Source organism: Lipotes vexillifer, unplaced genomic scaffold (assembly GCF_000442215.2).
Source record: "Lipotes vexillifer unplaced genomic scaffold, Lipotes_vexillifer_v1.1 scaffold512, whole genome shotgun sequence".
Taxonomy (NCBI): Eukaryota; Metazoa; Chordata; class Mammalia; order Artiodactyla; family Lipotidae; genus Lipotes; species Lipotes vexillifer.
This window is the reverse complement of record NW_006787695.1, coordinates 2,337,998-2,338,434: the sequence shown is the minus strand read 5'-3', so window position 1 is coordinate 2,338,434 and position 437 is coordinate 2,337,998. Positions and strand designations below refer to the sequence as shown.

Below are 437 nucleotides of genomic sequence, written 5' to 3'. Positions count from 1 at the left end.
TCATCAGGAAGGTTGTTCTCTTCCCACTGGCTCGCCTCTCCTCGCCCCGCCCGCCCCCCACCTCCGCCGCCGCCGCCAAAGTCTTACCCGCTCCTCGGCAGCCCGCTCGCTCCACTGCAGGGAACAGAGAGATGGGGAGAGGGGGCGGGTCGCGGGGCAGGGGGGGGCGCGGGGGCGGGGACCGGACGCGGGAAGTCGTGATGCCCCATCTGGCGAGCCTCCGTCTAAGGGGGCCCTGGGTGTTCGCCGCACGTGCGCGCGGGGGGTGGTGGTGGGGGGAGACGCTCCCGGTTCGTTGTAAACGTTTGCGTGAAATGCATTCATTTATTTATTGGGGGGTGGAGAGCAAAGAGTCGCTTCCAAATCGCCTCCTCCTCCGGGTACCGCAGACTCGCCCCCCCCCCCCCCCCCCCCCCCCCTCCCCCCCCCCCGAAGGG

General features: G+C 70.0%; 1 protein-coding gene across 2 annotated transcripts in view; it reads left to right on the top strand.

The window, feature by feature from the left end:
- SHOX (SHOX homeobox) overlaps positions 1 to 437 on the top strand; it is a 10,374-nt gene that overhangs the window by 4,460 nt on the left and 5,477 nt on the right. The gene's annotated exons all lie outside the window — the stretch shown is intronic.